The sequence below is a fragment of the Enhydra lutris genome, unplaced genomic scaffold (genome assembly GCF_002288905.1).
Source record: "Enhydra lutris kenyoni isolate GAN:26980312 unplaced genomic scaffold, ASM228890v2 scaffoldscaffold2, whole genome shotgun sequence".
NCBI lineage: Eukaryota > Metazoa > Chordata > Mammalia > Carnivora > Mustelidae > Enhydra > Enhydra lutris.
Window position 1 is genome coordinate 47,068,522 of NW_019154086.1, and position 19,783 is coordinate 47,088,304.

At 37.5% G+C, this 19,783-nt stretch overlaps 2 pseudogenes across 1 annotated transcript; both read left to right on the forward strand.

The window, feature by feature from the left end:
- Positions 1-3,427: 3,427 nt before the first annotated feature.
- LOC111150756 lies at positions 3,428-4,223 on the forward strand (annotated as a pseudogene). Its single transcript, XR_002640814.1, has one exon. The product of XR_002640814.1 is annotated as a transcription factor BTF3 pseudogene (transcript).
- A 1,962-nt stretch (positions 4,224-6,185) lies between these two features.
- The window catches only part of LOC111146266, a 120,654-nt pseudogene continuing 107,056 nt past the window's right edge, over positions 6,186-19,783 (forward strand).

The window sequence follows — 19,783 nt, forward strand, 5'->3', positions numbered from 1 at the left end:
TAATATTAGACAAATTATAGAGCAAAGCAAATCATCAAGGACAGAGAAGGACATTATGTAAAGATAAAAAGGTTAATCTCCTAAGAACTAGTCATCTTAAATGTGTATATACCAGACAACAAATATATGAAGCATATAGATAGACCTGAGAGGAAAAATAGACAAAACCACAATTATATTCGGAGACTTGAACTCTTCTCCATCAGTGATCGATAGAATTAGATAAGATTATTAACTCCCTCAAAAACCTGCAGTAAAGATTTAGGAAAGGAATGCCTGAGAAGCCTTCAGTTGTCACCAGCAGGATATGCAGAGTCAATCACAGTAGACTTGATCTCTGACTCCATGGAACTTACATCTAGTGGGGAAGACAGGTAATTACAGAGTCATGCTCAAGCATAGGTAAGTGGAGTAATAAGAAAATTCAGGGTGGCTCAGTTGGTTAAGCATCTGTCTTCGGCTCAGGTCATGATTCCAGGTCCTGGGAGAGCCTGCTTCTCCCTCTGCCTGCTGCTCCCCTTGCTTGTGCTCTCTCTCCATCTCTCAGTCAAATATCCATTTCTTTGTCAAAATCTTAAAAAAAAAAAAAAATCCAGGGTCCTATTAGAGTCAGAAAAGACTTCTTTTTGAGGAAGCATCATTTAAGTCAAGCTCTGAAGAATAAACAGAAACTCTCCAAGTGAAGAAATGGATAAAAGTGCTTTAAGGACAGGGAATAGCATTCAGCTATCCAAGATTCAAGAAAGCTTGCTCATCAAAAATAATAGTAAATCTTTTTTTTTTTTTTTTTTAAGATTTTATTTATTTATTTGTCAGAGAGAGAGGAGAGAGAGCAAGCACAGGCAGACAGAATGGCAGGCAGAGGCAGAGGGAGAAGCAGGCTCCCTGATGAGCAAGGAGCCCGATGTGGGACTCGATCCCAGGACGCTGGGATCATGACCTGAGCCGAAGGCAGCTGCTTAACCAACTGAGCCACCCAGGCGTCCCAAAAATAATAGTAAATCTTAATATTACAATTGTTTTTGTCTCAGACAGCTAGACTTCCCATTGATTCTATGGTTTTCTCTGTTAACTATACCTCAGAGGAAGATTAATCATATCTATCAATTATTGGATGTTTATTAAATACCAAGTGTGATACTAAGCACTACATATATAATATAATTCTTACCACAAGCTATGATAGAGTCATCTTTATGAATTCAACTTTAGAAAAGGAAAACTGAGGTTGTAAAAAGTTTTGTCTAAGGTCAGAGTGCTAGAAAATGGTAGCTCTGGAGTTCAAACCTGTCTGCCTCTAGCTTTAGCTTCCTGGCCTGCTGTATTGGGCTGAGCCATGTAATTTTCATATTGAATAGGGGACATGTTACCTTCTGTTATGGACTGAATGTGTCCCCTCCAAACTCATATGTTGATAGCCTAACCTTCAATGTGACCGTTATTTGGAGGTGGAGGCCTTTGGGAGGATATTAGATCATAGACATCTCATGAATGGGGTTAATGCCCTTAGGAAAAGGGCCCAGAGCACTTGCTCTCTCTCTCTCTTTCTTTCTGCTATGTGAGGATACAACTAGAAATTAGCACTCTGAAGCCCAGAAGAGGACTCTAATCAGAAGCCAAACATGCTGGCATTCTGGCCCTGGACTTCCAGTATCCAGAACTGTGAGAAAAATATTTCTGTTATCTTTGTATTTGGTTTTAGCAGCCTGCACTGACTAAAACACCTACACTTCAACAATATGTCACTCGCCTTAGAAAATGGTCCAAACCAAGTCATATCCTCCAGAGATTTTCCATCACATTTGGAGTTTGGCAGATGATGAGATACATGACATTGCTGAACCAAAAGAAACACTCTTGCTTTGCCCTTGCCAGTGAGGTGATACACAGGAGAGGAATATCTATATGTCCTTGTCCTTTAGGATCGCCATTGACATAACCAAGGCTGTGCACACCATCAAAATGTGCAGTATAGATGTGATCTTTGTAAATTGGTCTCACCTTAGGAAAGAATGAGATGGAATCCTGAAATATATTTATTGAGCAATTGACGCCCCAAATATTGTATAATATATAACAAAAATTACACTTAAGGACACCTATGAGTCACTTCAGTGGCCATTTTATTAACCTGAGAACTACAGGTAAGTGTAAGGTCCCCTTTAACATAAAAGAAGTCTTTCCAGGGCGCCTGGGTGGCTCGGTGGCTTAAAGCCTCTGCCTTCAGCTCAGGTAATGATCTCAGGGTCCTGGGATCGAGCCCTGAATTGGGCTCCCTGCTCACTGGGGAGCCTGTTTCCCTTCTTCTCTCTCTGCCTGCCTCTCTGCCTACTTGTGATCTCTGTCAAATAAATAAAATCTTAAAAAAAAAACAACAACCAACTTTCTCATGGAAGCCATCCGAATTAAAGTCTGCAGCTCCCCAAATTACACCCAGACCAATTTACATCAGAATATCTAGGAGTAGGAGAGTAGTTTTAAAGCTCCCCAGGGAATTCTCAGGTGCAGCCACTGCACTTGTTCAATTTAGAACCACCGAAGCTCGAACCTTTAGCAGAAAAACCTCTTAATTAGCATCTTTTTTTTTTCTAAGCACATTAGCTCCAACTAGCACCACTTGCATCCCATTTCTGATCTTGTATTATTTTCTGGTTCTTTCCTTTTTACAAATCACCTCCATTCATGTGAGAAGCACAGAATTTCTTCAGTGTGGTAGATTCTAGACTTTGTTTTAAGTCAATTCACAAAGGTAGTTTGAATAAATTTTATTTTTCTATACAACCTCTGCAATTTCAATAGAAAAATCACTATTATTTGTGCAAACTTAATAAAATAATCAGATGACATACTTGAATGTTTATCTATTGTTATTTGCGTTTCCTTTGCTTGTTTTCAGCAATATTAGGCTGAACAAGAAACCACTTCTAGTACGACACACTTTTCTTCACATTCTGGATGTTATGTAACAAATACTTTTTAAAACATTCATGACTAAACTGGTAAAAATAAAAAGTAAACTGGTAAGAATCAAAGAACTCCTTGTAGGACAGAAATGTCAATCAAATAATCAAACATTCTAAAAGAGTAGGTGAAGCATTAAAACAAAAGTTTACCATAGTGATGTCTGCTGATCCCTGGTGATTTAGTGTGGATTTTAATGGATTATATATTCTGGGGGATAGGAGTCTGGGACTCCCAACAGGTGAGAGGTAAGATCTAAAAAATACAAACCTAAAACCCAAGAAGGGCAGAACTCTAAGTAAAGCAGAGAAATATATGATCTGCAGATTGAGATGGTAAGGCTGGAAGCTCGTCCAAATTTGTCTAGTGTCATTTTACTACTTCTCTATCTTTAAAAAACTTTCTCCCAGAGCTGCCATCTTGCGTCCCCGCGTGTGTGCACCTAATCTCAGCTGGTCCATCCGAGACCCCCTGAGCGCCAACCCTAGTCCCCCGCGCGGTCCCATTTCCGCTCCAACAAGATGAAAGAAACTATCACGAACCAGGAGAAACTCGCCAAACTGCAAGCACAAGTGCGCATTGGTGGGAAAGGAACTGCTCACTGAAAGAAGAAGGTGGTTCATAGAACAGCTACAGCAGATGATAAAAAACTTCAGATCTCCTTAAAGAAGTTAAGTGTAAACAATATCTCTGGTATTGAAGAAGTGAGTATGTTCACAAACCAAGGAACAGTGATCCACTTTAACAACCCCAAAGTTCAGGCATCACTGGCAGCGAACACTTTCACCATTACAGGCCATGCTGAGACAAAGCAGCTGACAGAAATGCTACCCAGTATCTTAAACCAACTTGGTGCAGACAGTCTGACTAGTTTAAGAAGACTGGCTGAAGCTCTGCCCAAACAATCTGTGGATGGAAAAGCACCACTTGCTACCGGAGAGGAGGAGGATGATGAAGTTCCAGATCTTGTGGAGAATTTTGATGAAGCTTCCAAGAATGAAGCAAACTGAATTGAGTCAACTTCTGAAGAAGATAAAACTTGAAGAAGTTACTGGGAGCTGCTATTTTATATTATGACTGCTTTTTAAAATTTTGTTCATGGATCTGATAAAATCTAGATCTCTAATATTTTTAAGCCCAAGCCCCTTGGACACTGCAGCTCTTTTCAGTTTTTGCTTATACACAATTCATTCTTTGCAGCTAATTAAGCTGAAGAAGCCTGGGAATAAAGTTTGAAACAAGATTAATAAAGTTCTTTGCCTAGGGAAAAAAAAAAACAAAACAACTTTATCCCAGAGATTCAGTTTAAAATGGCCCAGAATTGGTATGTCTCCCAGGTAACTGGAAGACATACATCCATGTATTTTTCTTCTGGAAGATTTTATTTATTTGTTTTATTTATTTTTTAAGTAAACCCTAATTTTTAAGTAAATGCAATGGAGCTCAAACTCATGACTGGGAGATCAAGAGTCACATATTTTACCAATTGTGCCAACCAGGCACCTCCTCTGAAAGATTTTAACTCAGACCTTGAAGAATTACCACAAGTAAAATTCCAAGGACACAAGCTCAGACACAATTAAAGGATGGGAAATACTTCTGGTGTATTAGCATTAATTATTACAATACCTGTTAATGTCACAAAATTTTAAAAAAATTTTGAAAAGTAGTTTTCTTTTCTCCATTTTTCTGAGTGTTCTTTTAAGTTAGAAACATGTTGAATGCTTGAAATAAACTGAAAATTTGGAAATATTCTCTAGGCTTTTTACTGGGATGACAAACTATTCCTTGCATTTCCTTTCTAATTATTTTCCTCATCCAATCATAGTTCACATAGTAAAAATAGTGTGAGATTTGTGAGAGCTTTTTTTTTTTTTTTTGGTTTATTATTTTCCCTTAAAATGCTGGATTTACACTGGAAGCATTAGGATGCTTAAATATCACTTTCTTTGAATAGTAGTTATTAGTGGAGGGCACTATTCTAAGCATTCTACACACATTGACTTATTTAGTACTCATAATAACCAAATAGTTTATTATTATTATCCCTATCATATACATGCCAAAAAGGAAGCCAAAGGGGTTAAGCAAGTTGCCCCAAATCATACAGCTATTCTTCCATGACTTCCATACATTCTATTCTTCCATGACTGCAATGTAAATTAGGAGTCCTTCCGCTTCTTTGATAGCACTGTTCATTTTTGCCTGAACGTTAGTACAATTTAAAATTATTAATTTAATGTCTGTTTCCTTCTCCAGTCTCTTTCACTTTGAGAGCAGAAACCATTTCCTGCCATTTTCCTGCCATTTACCCAGATGCCTGGTACACAGAAGGTGCTCAATAAATGGTTGAGTGAAAGAACGCAGGGCACTAGCGTAAAAGAACGAGGAAAATGTTTTTCCTTCATGGAGTAATATCTCCATCTTGTGGAATTTTAGAATATTGCCATTCAAAACATTTTAAAAATAAAATCAGGTTTTCCCAGCATTTATTCTCAAATGCTATTTCCCAGACTTGTACTATACGTAATTGCACACATAATCTATAATAATTTTTTAAATACCAATTTGTTGGGGCGCCTGGGTGGCTCAGTGGGTTAAGCCGCTGCCTTCGGCTCAGGTCATGATCTCAGGGTCCTGGGATCGAGTCCCGCATCGGGCTCTCTGCTTGGCGGGGAACCTGCTTCCCTCCCTCTCTCTGCTTGCCTCTCTGTCTACTTGTGATCTCTCTCTGTCAAATAAATAAAATCTTTAAAAAAAAATAAATACCAATTTGTTAAGAAGAGTTACTTCTCTGAGCTACCAATTATGGGCAACACATTTTATGAAGTTAGCAAATCTTGCTATTCAAGCAAGAAATGGACAAAAAGAAAGTGCTTAGGCCAGGCTGATTATAAACGCAGGTTATACATACAGATCGTTCCTTCTGCCCCAGCCCTTTATCTAGGTGCCGCTCAGCTTCTCTGACGCTGACCTCCAAATGTGGTTAAAAACTGGAGGTCGAAAACACCAGTGGAACCGCTCCTTCCCCACGATTCTATGGTTCTCAGGTTACTCTCACCACTGAGAACTCTATGGTTACGGGGCGGGCTGGGAGGCTAGAGTTTGAAAGCCGAGGCGGGAAGATGGTGGCTGCACCTGTCACCAGGCCCGGTTTCTCTGGAGCGGGAGGACGCTGGCACTGTGGCTTTCCCTGAATCGCCCAGAAGAATTCGCGATGAAATCTTCGGCGCTGCAGTGGGAAACCGCGGCGTTCAGCATCAAGCTCGGACTCCTTCTCGGGAAGTGGCGGTGACGGCAGTGACAGCCTCCTGCTCTTCTTGGGCCCGTGTTGAGTCCGCCCCTGGGCCTGGGACGCTGCTTGAAGGGCCGCGGGCGAGGTGGGCAGCTCTGCCCAGCCCAGTGTGGGGAGGTGTAGTTTCAGCACAGAGCTTGTGTGTTTGCACAGCTCACTGAACTTCTACTCCCCTTCTCAGTTTATGACTCTGGCCTAGCGCGGCAGGTCACTTTCTGTTAGGACATGGACGTGTGGATTGGGCGACAGCCTGGTAATAATATTCAGCTGGTTTGTGGGTCTTTCGACCTTTACAGAAACAGCTTTCTAGTTGGCCAAATCTAATCACCTATCGGAGGCTCATGCCTCATACTGCCCAGTACTCCATACAGAGCCTTATACTGGAAGTGCTTTATGTCTGCATATGCTTTATATAACCTCAGTCCAACACATAGGAACTCCAAAACACTGGAAGACTACTGAAGTCGTATGTTAGAATTAGGTTCAACTACTAATTTTTTTTTTTTCCCCTGAAAGGGGAATGCAAGCAGACAATTCCTGATGATCAAATAGACAAGTTGCTGTTGGCAAATAGGGTCTTCCTGTAGCGGTTCTGGAGAAATATCACAGTTTTGGTGTAAAAAAGTTGTTTGGATGGCAGGCAGAGTGCCTTTTGCTTGGACAAATCCTGGAAGGAGAGAATTTAGTCTATTCAGGTATTCAAAGTTGTGCACATTAATTTCTGTACTACTTCCTGACATAAATATAAAGGATACCCTTGAGGTAGTTATGAAGTAGTTTAAAAGGTAGTAGTTACAGGGTAGTTAAAAAGTGAATGAAACAGTTCTTTATAACTAGACAAAGTCAAACTATGAAAAGTGGAGTCTCATCATATGCAATTTAAATTATGCAAATTCTATTATATTGCTGAGGGTGGGGAGCAAAAAAGCAGACAATTTTAAGATTACTATTCTGTTTGCCTTTCCTCTCAACAAACATGTTCCAGGATGAAAGTACAAGGGAGATGTAAATCTGCTCTTCCCCTGGTTGATCTCAGTTCCTTTACAACGTGTGAACATACATTACGTATTTATAAATTGATCTGCTTGTACAGGGATGTGTACAGGGATATATACACAAAATCATATGTAATTTACCAAATAGAAGACTTATATAGGCTTTCAGGGTTAACTCTGACATTCATACTTTTTAACATTTTTACTCACTGACTTTAGACCTTATCACTTGATAAGATGTGCTTTCTTTGTGTCAGTTTTTTTCTGAAGTTGTGAGTCATCCAGATTTTTCATTATGTCTTCAGCAGATAGTTCTTATTACGTATAATAAATTCAGGCTGTGGAGTCAGATTGGTTGGGTTCGAAAACTGTTACAGTTAATGCCTATGGTAATTAATAGCTTATTAATAGAAAACATGAGCGAATGCTCAGAAGAGTTGTTGGTATATACAAAGTACACCATAAATGTTATCTGGTGGCAGTGGTAGAATGGCCTGACCATTTCAACTGCTTAAACCAAAACTCGAGTGTCATTCATATTTCTGGTCACCAGCTTACATCAGTTAATCACCATGTCCAGTGTGTATTATCTCAACTATCTTTTTTTTTTTTTTTTTTTTAAGATTTATTTATTTAAGAGAGGGAAAGAGAGAGAGAGCACACACACATGAGAGCATGAGTGTGCGGGGAGGGACAGAAAGGGGAGAGAGGGAGAGAAGAAGACTCCTCCCTCAGTGTGGAGCCAGACAGGGCCTCAGGCTCATGCCCCAAGATCATGACCTGAGTGGAAATCAAGTCAAATGCCCACTGACTGAGCCATCCAAATATTTTGATTCTGACTACTCTCTCTTTTTAGGTACACTACCTAGTTCACTATCCTCTTTCTTGTAGATTATGCTCATCTTCTAGATTATGCAATAGCCTTATAACTAGTTTATATTTTCTCTCTGGTTTTGTTCTGCCCTGCTCACAAAGTGGTCTTTATAAAGTACAAATATGATCTTAACACTCCTCTTCATAAAACTCACTAGTCATTCTACATTGCTTCAGGATAAATTCTAAATTCCTTACATGGTGGGATTATACAATTCTTTTTCATGTGACATGTTCATATCTCTTCTCTTACTCCTCCTGGTTTTATTTCAGGCCTACTAAATTACTGTCCTTTGAACTTACCACACTTTCCTCCAGGCCTTTGCACATGCTGTTTCTCTTGCTTGGTATTCCTTTCCTCTTCCCTTCTCTTCTCCCAAGTTGCGTTTCCTTTCCGTAAACTTCATTATAGCTCTTCTCTCTCAACTTCTATCATGTTTTTTTCCCACAATATATTAAACTTGTTTATCTCCTTCCTTAAAGCAGGGCTTTTAATCACTTAGTACTTAAAGAAAAGGATCATTAGGTACAAGGAGGGACTCAGTATTTATCATTTATTGTTCATAAAAGGATTTGTTTAAGAATTCTCTGTTTTCAGTGTGAGGCTCTCTTGAGCACTGGTTTGAAGTCAGGGTCATTCAAGTGAATAAAGTTTTCAGTTGCTAATAGGGGACTTAATGTTAGGTTAGTCTAAGGCTCTATAGTTACTGAATTTGGTTTAAAACATTTATTAATGCAATATGTGAAATATTCTCTTTGTAAAAACCTGTGGAATAACATGGAATAACAAGACTCTTGTTGCTGAATTACTTATGTTGAAGCGAGTTTTGGAAATGTGGAAGAAAGCTTTGCTTAGTTTGCCCTTTGTCTCTGTGGCTAAAGAGAAGAAATACTATCTTCAGGTAATGTTCTTATACTAAGAACATAATTGTAATAAGATCTATTACTGCCAGCTGTGTTAATAAACTTTTCTTTTGTTGCATCCCGAAGTAGCTTTAAAAGTTGACCATTTATGAAGATAAACTTTTTTATTATTTATATAAAAGGAGAAAGGGTCATTAAATCAAAAGAGTAATTGAAAATTGTGTTAAAATTTATGAACTTTTCCTTAGGAAGAAAACAGAATACTTCATTAGTATATAAACATATAAATTAGAAAACAGCATTTTAACTGAATAGCAGTATTCAAATGAAGCCTGGAAAGGAAAGAGTGTTTAAGGATACATATCCTATCTTGAGGGCCATTTGGGAGTAATTAGGGAAAGAAGAACCAGATTCATTGGTACTTAGGTAAAACTTCAGGCCTGTGGTTTGTTCTTCTGCAAAAATGAATAATAACATTTTTCATTAGTATGATACTCATTGGTTTTTAAGGCGTTTTTTACAAATACAATGTTACATTAAATAAAATACATTTACTGTGATTTCCGCAGTGAAAAAATGTGTTGGAATGACAAGACTATTATACTGGTGGTCCAAAAAATCTGGGTTCTAGTCCCAGTTTTGCCATTAACTATGTCTTTCAGGCCAGGAGCATAGTCTCCTGGACCTCAGTACTTTCATTGGTAAAATAGGACTTTAACCCTAATATTATGGGTTAACTCAATAACACTCAGAAACATTTTATTGAATGAACAGCTCTAAAGTTCTAGGTTCTATAAATCTTTTTAACAGTTATTTCAGAGGCCAAATAGCCAACAAAGTTTGTCCTACATGGTAACATCCTCTCAACTTAGACCAAAGTAACAAAATGATGAAAGGATCCTTTTTATTGAGAAGGTATGCTAGTTACAAGTTAGACTACCAAAAAAAAAAAAAAAAAAAAAATTAACATCAAGGTCCCATCGCATTTGACTTTTGAAAACTTCTATTGTATAAAGACTGTGGGATAGTAAGAATATTTTTTTATGAGGTATAAATTTGTTCCTTAAAGTGTTACATTTGTGTTTAAAAAGAGAACCAGTTTCTTGCATGTTTATTAGATTAAAAATTTAGTGCATAGTTTTTTTTTTTTCCCAGTTTTGATTTCTATAACTCTTGGAAGTGCTTTGTAAATGTAATCGTTAAAATGGCATACTTCTGTTTGACTGTGTCTTAACAGAAAATCTCTGTTCTGTGTTTTGTCAGTTCTAAACTTCATATTTTTAGCATGTGATTCTAAAAACAAAAACAAAACAAAACAAAACCCAGGGTGTCCTGGCCAGGAACAATCAACAGTAATCTAGTAAATACCTTTGGATACTGATGTCTGTATTCCGGGATAGAACCAACCTGTAATTCATGAATTTCAAGTATTTTTACTTGTGTTATTCCTTTTTACTCAATTCAGAGTCTGTTTCAGGAATAAATGGATGGTTGGAATGGTAGGAATAAATGTGGATGGTTATACGGGCAGTGTCTCTCCAACAGGGTATTTCTCTTCCTTGGATATTGCTGTCTGCACAATTGAGAGAGCCAATGGTCTGATCAATTGCCTCATGGAGGAAAATAAGATTGATCTTTTAGGTGAGAAAGTAGGAAATAAGCAAGTATTTTCTGTTGCTATTTTTTGATGGAATGGAATGGAGCTGTTGTGGATTTCTATATGTCCCATTCTTTTTTTTTTTTTTAAAGATTTTATTTATTTATTTGACAGACAGAGATCACAAGGAGGCAGAGAGGCAGGCAGAGAGAGAGGGAGGGGGAAGCAGGCTCCCTGCCAAGCAGAGAGACCAATGCGGGGCTCGATCCCAGGACCCTGGGATCATGACCTGAGCCGAAGGCAGAGGCTTCAACCCACTGAGCCACCCAGGTGCCCTTGTTCTATTATTTTCTTATTAAGAATTGGCATCTGTAATGTTAGGAACTCTGTGTTTAAAAAAAAAAAGTTTTATGTCCTGCTTCCTGCTATTGACTATTTCCATGTATGTTTGCACTTTACAAAACACAAAGTAATATCCTTGAGCCCTCAAGTCATTTCTCATTGCCTCTTTTCTGTCTGAACTTTACTGGGAATAGAAGGAAGCATGCTGGGGCTGGTTCTTCCATATCTGCAGTTAGTGTGTATTCATTATCATATTCTGGTGCTAGGATAGCTAGATTTGGTCTTTACTTGGAGGTTACCATTTAGCAGGGAAGTGGTATGAAGCTATAGAAGCTGACACTGCATTTCAGTTGGAACTCTGTGAAAGCTTTCTACCTTAATGCTTTTTTTTTTTTTTTAACCACTTAGGATTGTCTATGTAAGGGTAGCAACAGGAGGCGAATAGTTGTAGCATCAGCAAAAGCAGCAAGAATATCAGTTAGCTGCTCATTGAGATCCTGATGAACTTAAACGGTAAAACTGGGTAGGGTAGGAGTGAGGAATGAAATCAAAACTTAATAAGACATGGCTCTGCCCTATAAAGCTTAGAGAGAGAAATCAAATTCATCAGTTTGTATCAGGATTGTGTTATCACTTGTGACCCCATTGGATTTTAAATAACTCAAAGATTGCAGTAGAATCTTACAAAACGTGGTATCCAATATACCTAACCCAGTGTCTGGCACAGATTTTTTCTGAATGACTGAGTAAATAAACTCTGAAATAACTTTTCATGCCATATCATTTTTGAGATAGCTTACTGATGAGGAAAAGGAGCATCATGTACCATTATGAAATGGGTTTGAAAGATCTTGATTTAGGTGGGGAGGATTTGTCAGGGGCCAGGGGATACCAGTGCCTGTGAAAACCATGATCTTATGGCTGTGTTTAAAGAAGGCATTGGGTGGTACTAAATTTTCAGTACTTCTTGAGCATTATTCCAAGTGCACAGATTGGTTTGATTCTCCAAGTAGTGGAGAAGGGGATTCTGGTATACAAACATATTTATGTTTTGTAGTAGAATGATTCATTAGCCTATCATCATCAAACAAAAACATCCCTTAAAATAATTTCTTTCTTCTTGATCTGATTTTGTTGCTCTAAGCAACCTTCTAACATCAGTATGGTTGGTTGCCTGGGCTGTTTTACCCCATAGAAAAGTCAATACACTGAATAACTATCCTAGGTGTATTTGATATCTCATTGTACGTATATTTACACAAAATTGCCGATAAAGAAGTATCTGAGTAATGAGAGACAATTTCCTCTGAGTTAGCTAATCCTTGATTTTTTTTTAAAAGATTTTATTTGTTTATTTGACAGAGATCACAAGTAGGCAGAGAGGCAGGCAGAGAGTGAGAGAGGAGGAAGCAGGCTCCCTGCTGAGCAGAGAGCCCGATGTGGGGCTCGATCCCAGGACCCTGGGATCATGACCTGAGCCGAAAGCAGAGGCTTTAACCCACTGAGCCACCCAGGCGCCCCCTAATCCTTGATTTTTAGATCCAGAATACAGTATAGTAGGACCACTTAAGATGTCTGAAATTTCTTCAGAAAGGATTGTCCATTATGTGAAATCTGATTTTTGTTTTATGGTTAGAAATGTGTATCACCTGCAATATATTGTAGTATGGCAGCTACTTACTATATAAGATGCTGAGTCTTTTAAAATTTTTATTGAAATTGTTAAATTTTGTAAAACCTAGTATCTGGACAATCTCTTTAGGAATGGTGGTTGTGGATGAATTGCATATGCTGGGAGACTCTCACCAAGGATATCTGCTGGAACTTTTGCTTGCTAAGATTTGCTATATTACTCCAAGTCAGCATCTTGGTGAGTACCTGAAATAATTGAGTTCCTGAGATTCTAAGCAGTACTAAGGAAGTGTTTGCAAAAGTGCACAGTAAGTATGAATTAAATAAATTAAAGAGGGACAATAATACCTATTTAGAACAAAGTCAGGTACAGAAGTTCATTTTTGTTCCAAAAGAAGTACTTAAGATTGAGAGTGATTTTAGATGATTTTGTAAACATTTTAAAATTTCGGGTTGTTCACCACTTTTATGATAAAATTTAAAAAACCCAGTTTTTGTATTTGTCAGGTATACATCATTCTATTTAAGCAATCAAAACTAATTTTGAAAAATAGCATTTCTTTATCCCCTCTTCCTAGAGGCAACTACTTTCAACTCTAACAGCTTTTAAAACAATTGTTTACAATGTTATTTCTAAATGTAGCCACTTGTGTTTTTAGATTTATTTATTTGTTTATTTGACAGACAGAGATCACAAATAGGCAGAGAGGCAGGCAGAGAGAGAGGGGGAAGCAGGCTCCCCACTGAGCAGAGAGCCCGATGTGTGACTCCATCCCAGGACCCTGGGATCATGACCTGAGCCGAAGGCAGAGGCTTTAATCCACTGAACCACCCAGGCGCCCCTGTGTTTTTAGTTTTACACATTATATACTAACTACTTATTATGAAAGATGAAGACCTAGCTCTTCTTTAAAATTTTTACTCATCCAACCCAATCTCCTCCCACCTGACCCTACAGTCTCTTTGTCCTCTCATCATCTTCCCATTCTCCAAATACTGTTATGTCATAATTTTGCTCAGATCAATATTTAATGTTAGACTTATGGCTATATAAATGCCTTTTCCAACTGAAGCATGTGGTATATTATGATTACGTTTATCTTCAAAATAACTTTTTGTTTTCTCTGACATTAATAAATATCTTTTTTGTTTGATGGCTTGGTTTGCTATGTCCTTTTCACTGATTGATCCCCAGCCTCTTTCCCATTTACGTAAATCTCCATCCAATATATTTTTTTTTTAAAGATTTTATTTATTTATTTGACAGAGAGATCACAAGTAGATGGAGAGGCAGGCAGAGAGAGAGAGAGAGAAAGAGAGGGAAGCAGGCTCCCTGCTGAGCAGAGAGCCCGACGCGGGACTCGATCCCAGGACTCTGAGATCATGACCTGAGCCGAAGGCAGCGGCTCAACCCACTGAGCCACCCAGGCGCCCCTCCATCCAATATGTTTTAACACATTTGCTATTCTATCAAACTCATCTTCTTGAAGTTTCTCCAAAAGACTTCTGAATTATTCCAATCTGGATAGGTGGGCAAACTATACATGTGCTGCATAGTACTTATTTTAGGATCTTTTCTTTATCATTCATTCCTATTGCTTTGTGCTTGAGTCAGTGTCCCCCCTTTTTAGATTACATATGTTTTTTTCTTGATTTTACTTCCTCATTTTGGTGGGGACATCTTCCAGGAAGTTCTACTTTATTTTAGTGTACAGTCTATTCATATGATTTTTTTTGAAAGTTTGCATATCTGAAAATGCCTTACAGTTATTTCGTAGATTGCCCAGGTACAGAAGTCAAGATTTTATGATGCTTATTTTTTATCCTTTGTATAACTTTTTTAAATTCACTCTGGGAGATTTTAGGGGCTCCTTTTCTTCCTCCTCCGTGTTGTGAAATTTCACACCGATGTGTCTTGGTGTTCCATTTTTGTTCATTGTGTTGGGTGCGCAATAGATTCTTTCAATGTGGGAGCTCTTGTATTTCAGTTTAGGGAGATTTAACACCTCTTTTTCAGTATATGAGAAAACATGGAGATAATTGTTTATATACCAGATCAGTAGGAATATAGAATATATGACTCATGTAATTAGCAAATTTGACCTAATGGATGTATGTAGAAGAATTACCAAATAAAAGCAGAATATATGTTCTTTTCAGTGTGCATAGTAAAACTTTACTATGTGCTGGGCCATAAAGCAATACATTTTAAAGAATTTAAGTAATTTAAAATATATTCTCTGACAAATGGAATTACGCTAAAAAATAATTGTAGGAGAGGCACAACTAGAACAGGTCCCCTGGAAATTGGGACATATATTTTTACCCATTTTGGGTCAAAAAAGTAATCACAGTAGAAATTGGAAGATAGTTTGAATTGAAAGTATATCTTCTAACAAAACTTGTGAAATGCAGCTGAAGTTTAAAGGGGAGTTGATAGTGTAAAATGCATGTATTACTGAAGAAGAGAGACTGAAAAATTAATGTATTATTCATCTCAAGAACTTAGAGTAGTAAAATAATGCCACAGAAAGTAGAAGGAAAGAAATAATAAAGACAAGAGCAAAAATTAATGAAAGAGGGAAGTCATTATCCAGAACATTCAAGCAATTCAACAAATCAAGAAGAAAAAGCCCAATATATCAATGGGCAAACACCTTCAACAGGCATTTATAAGATGGTATCCAAATGGTCCATAATCATGAAATGATACTTAATCTCATTAGTATTCAAGGCAATATAAACTACTTCTTCAAAGAGATATTATGACACACTCTCCAAAGTAGCTAACATTAAAAAGATGGACAATACTAATTGGTGACAAGATGTGGAACAATAAAACACACATGGATCATGGAGATACTTTAGTACAGTCTCTTTGGAAAACAGTTCGACATCGATAAAACTGAAGATGATCTAAAACCCAGTAATTTTACTTCTAGGTATATACCTTAAAAATGTCTGGGTGTATGTACCCAAGGACATGACCATGAATAGAGTTAGTAGCACTATTTGAAACTAATTCAAAATGCATGAAAGACCTATCTGTAAGACAGAATGCCATCAGAGTCCTAGAGGAGAGTATAGGCAGTAACCTCTTTGACCCGGGCTGTAGCAACTTCTTACTAGACATGTCTAGTGGAGGGAATTTTAAAATTTCTTTGTTCAGGTTGCATCCTGTTGCATTCCCTTCCCTCTCTGGAGGGAAGGGAAATAAAAGGAAAAATGAATTATTGGGAATTTATTAAGATAAAGAGCTTCTGTATAGTGAAGGAAACAATAAACAAAACTAGAAAGCAACCTTTAGAATGGGAGAAGATATTTGCAAATGACGTATCTTTTTTTTTTTTTAAGATTTTATTTATTTGACAGAGAGAGAGAACACAAGTAGACAGAGTGGCAGTCAGAGGGAGAGGGAGAAGCAGGCTCTATGCTGAGCAGGGGGCCCTATATGAGTCTTGATCCCAGGAACCTGGGATCATGACTTGAGCCAAAGGCAGCTGCTTAACCAACTGAGCCAGCCAGGTGCCTGGAAATGACATATCTGATAAGGATTAGTACCCAAAATCTAAAGAATTTATCCAACTCAACACCCCCAAAAACAAATAATCTAGTTAAGAAATTGAGAAGACATGAACAGATATTTTTTCCAAGAAGACATCCAGATGGCTATCAGACACATGAAAAGATGCTCGACATCACTCATCATCACGGAAATACAAATCAAAACCACAGTGAGATACCATCTCATACCTATCAGAATGGCTAAAATTAACAACACAAGGAAACAACAGATGTTGGCAAGGTTTCAGAGAAAGGGGAATGCAAGCTTTCGATGGGAATACAAACTGGTACAGCCCTTCTGGAAAATAGTATGGAAGTTCCTCAAAAACTTAAAAATGGAACTGCCCTATGACCCAGCAATTTACCTAAAGGATATTTACCTAAAGGATATTTACCTAAAGGATACAAAATATTTGTATTTACCTAAAGGATACAAAAATACAGATTTGAAGGGGTACATGCACCCTGTTGTTTATGGCAGCATTATCAACAAATAGCCAAACTATGGAGAGAGCCCAAATGTCCATCAACTGATGAATAGATAAAGAAGGTGTGGTATGTACACACACACACACACACACACACACACACACGCATACATATATGTATACATGTGTACACATACATATATGTATGTACACACAATGGAATGTTACTCAGCCATAAAAAAGAAGACTATGGACTCTGAAAAACAATCTGAGGGTTTTGAAGGGGCGGGGGGGTGGGAGGTTGGGGGATCCAGGTGGTGGGTATTGGAGAGGGCACGGATTGCATGGAGCACTGGGTGTGGTGCAAAAATAATGAATACTGTTATGCTGAAAAAATAAAAAATTAAAAAAATAACTTCATTAATTAAAAAAAAAGAATGACATCTTGCCACTTGCAATGACATGGATAAAGCTAAATTATATTATGCTAAGCAAAATAAGGCAGTCAGAGAAAGACACTCATATGTGGAATTTAAAAAATAAAATAGATGAACATAGGGCAAGAGGGAAAAAAGAGGGAAGAAAACCATAAGAGACTCTTAGCTATAGAGAACAAACTAAGGGTTGAGACAGAGTTGGGTGGGGGATGGGCTAGATGGGTAATGGGTATTAAGGAGATATAGTGAGCACTAAGTGTGGTATATGGGTGATGAATCACTAAATTCTACTCCTGAAACCAATATTACACTATATGTTAATTCGAATTTAAATAAAAATTTGAAAAGAAAAAAGAATATATAGTTTCTAAAATTTTGAATTTGACCTTTTCAATTTATTTAAAATTTTTATTATGCATACATGAATACATTTAAAAATATATGTATATATGTATATATATAAACATATAGAAGAATATTTTTATTGTATATAACTTATGATGCATACTAATAAAATGACCCATCACCTAAATTACAAACTCAGTCCTTTTGGTTTTTTAAATAAAATTAAAAAATAAGCCAGGTAAGTATATATTCTTTATGCTGTTTTTCATTTACTCATGTATTTATTCTTCAGCATTTTTTTATGCTGAAATGTGATGCATAAGCCATATCTCTACCCTCAGTGACTTCATTGTCTAGAACAGGAGTCAACAAACTGTAGTCTGCTGGTCAAATCCAGCACGCCATCTCTTTTTGTAAATAAAGTTGTATTGGAACACAATCCTGCCGGTTTGTTCTGTGGCTGCTATCATGTGACAGTGCTAGGGCAGAGTAGTTGCAACAGAGACCATCTGTCCTGCAAAGCCTAAAATGCTTACAGAAAAACTTTGCCAACCCCTGGTCTAGAAGATGAGATAAAAGTATTCTAGGGGTGGCGGATTATACTTTTAAAAAGATAGACCATGGCGACTTCTTTGTTTATAGTCATAACAATAGCTTGAAAAAAATCTTTAGAGGCTTGTAATAGATTCCCAGATCTATTTGTAAGTGATCAAGTATGATATTTCTGTTATATTCATTAGTAAATATATGTTATTATAACTTCCTTTTGTTAGGTCTTACTTTTGAGGAGAGGGATATCGTTGAAGGAGGCTTCTGTCAAGGTCAGATTAGGGTTTTGGCAGCAACTTCTACTCCTTCATCTGGAGTGAATCTACCAGCATGTCGTGTGATTATTCAGACTCCTATTTTCAGTGGTCAACCTCTAGATATTCTTACTTATAAGCAGATGGTTGCTTGTGCTGGCAGGAAAGGGGTAGATACAGTAGGTAATTGAGTTTGAATTTAATTGTAATAGCATTGCTGAAGTGTCAATCTACTTGAAATTTGACTAGTGCCTGGCAACTCATTTCTTATCATGCTGCATTTGTTATCCAAAGCACTAATGTCATGTTTTGCTTTACTTAATATATAATGAATGTAAGTTATAATTTTCATATATCAACCATTGATTTTCTACTAATGTAGAATTAAAATTTTCTTTACCTTATGTACAGTGAAATGATTCAGTTTTGTAGTCAAAATGACATCACATTAAATAGAAGATGATTTTTAATTTTCAGTATATTCTACTGCTAATGAAGGAAGTAATTTTCATGGCTTTTAGTTCTGCTTGGGTGACTGGTCTAAGACTTCAAATAAGGATGATGAGAGCTGGGAAATACTCTCAGAGTTCGGGAATAGAAATGTTTTCGGGGCACCTGGGTGGCTCAGTGGGTTAGGGCCTCTGCTTTCGGCTCGGGTGGTGGTCTCGGGGTCCTGGGATCGAGCCCTGGGCTCTCTGCTTGGCGGGGAGCCTGCTTCCTCCTCTCTCTGCCTGCCTCTCTGCCTACTTGTGATCTCTGTCAAATAAATAAATAAAATCTTTTTAAAAAAAGAAAAAAAAAGAAATGATTTCTCTCTAAATTGGTGCGGATTCTGAAAACAACTTTTAATTTCTTGTGTCAACAAGTAATGATAACCTTACCACAAACCATACAGAAGTTTTGTCTTAAGCAATGCGGAAGAGGTTTGTTTAATTAAATATCAAGATAGCAGAAAATACTATTTTTTTCTTTTTTTAAAAAAATTTTTAATTTTTAATTAACATAAAATGTATTATTAGCCCCAGGGGTACAGCTCTGTGGATCTCCAGGTTTACACACTTCATAGCACATACCTTCTGCAGCAAATACTGTTTCCAATGTGGTGCATTATTTTGGGTGTGGCAAAATTTTTGTAAGTCTTCTAACATTAAAGAACTTTCAGAGGAACACTCTCTGTCATTCCGTATTCTCCGGCATGTAGTTTATTGACTCCAGTATTATACTATATGTCAAACAGACAAACAGTTCTGTGGCTGCTGAAGAGAAATTAGAGTATCTAGGAGAAAAGGGAAAGTCTTAATGGGAAAATAAGTGGGATATTCTTAGCTGGACAGTATCAGAGGAAGTGACTTTTAGAATAATTTGACTTTGTCATCACATCTTCATTTCAACCATCAGGAAGGGAAGATGAGGAAGTAAAGGGCACAGCCTACCCCTTAAGGGCACTTCCCTGGAGTTGCATGAAATATCTCTCCTCACATACAATCAGGGAGAACTTACCACACAGTTACTTTCCCCAACTGCAAGGAAGACCATATCTCCAACTAACATATAGAGATTTTATTAAAGGAAAAATGAGGGGCACCTGGGTGGCTCAGTTGGTTAGGCAACTGCCTTCAGCTCAGTTCATGATCCTGGAGTCCTGAG